Below are 536 nucleotides of genomic sequence, written 5' to 3'. Positions count from 1 at the left end.
GCCATATATTAGAATTAAGCTTTACTTTGATTCAGTTTAGATTCAATGTTCCTGGATTGATTTAACGTTTGGTCCTTGGATAGGAAAATGCTCAAGTATTTTATTTCTGATTTCATGGAAACATCGCTGATTTCCTTTAGTGGCGAGTCATGCAGCGCAAGAAGTTTGCATTTCTTTAAGTTTAATGACAATCCTGAAGCCTTGGAGAATGTTTTGGTTGTTTTCGGCACTTATTGGGACTTGATGTTCATTTTTCAAAACTAAGGTTGTGTCATCTGCCAGCAGGCTAATAACAATTTCAGTCCCCAGCACGTCTAACTTTTGGATATCGTTGCTCTTTTCAACATAAACGGCTAGCATTTCGGTAGCAATTATAAATAAATAGGGTGAGATGGGGCAACCTTGGGGGATTCCCACATCAACATGGAAGCTCGGAGTGGTGCCGCTTGGCAGGGTGACACAGCTATGAATATTCTCATAGAGCCCACGGATCACATTCCTGAATATTTAACCAAATCCAAAATGTTCGAGCGTTG

The sequence above is a fragment of the Fistularia commersonii genome, unplaced genomic scaffold, assembly GCF_037954325.1.
Source record: "Fistularia commersonii isolate RoL2024-O1a breed Wild unplaced genomic scaffold, RoL_Fcom_v1.0 HiC_scaffold_62, whole genome shotgun sequence".
Taxonomy (NCBI): Eukaryota; Metazoa; Chordata; class Actinopteri; order Syngnathiformes; family Fistulariidae; genus Fistularia; species Fistularia commersonii.
Note: the sequence above shows the minus strand (reverse complement) of the source record.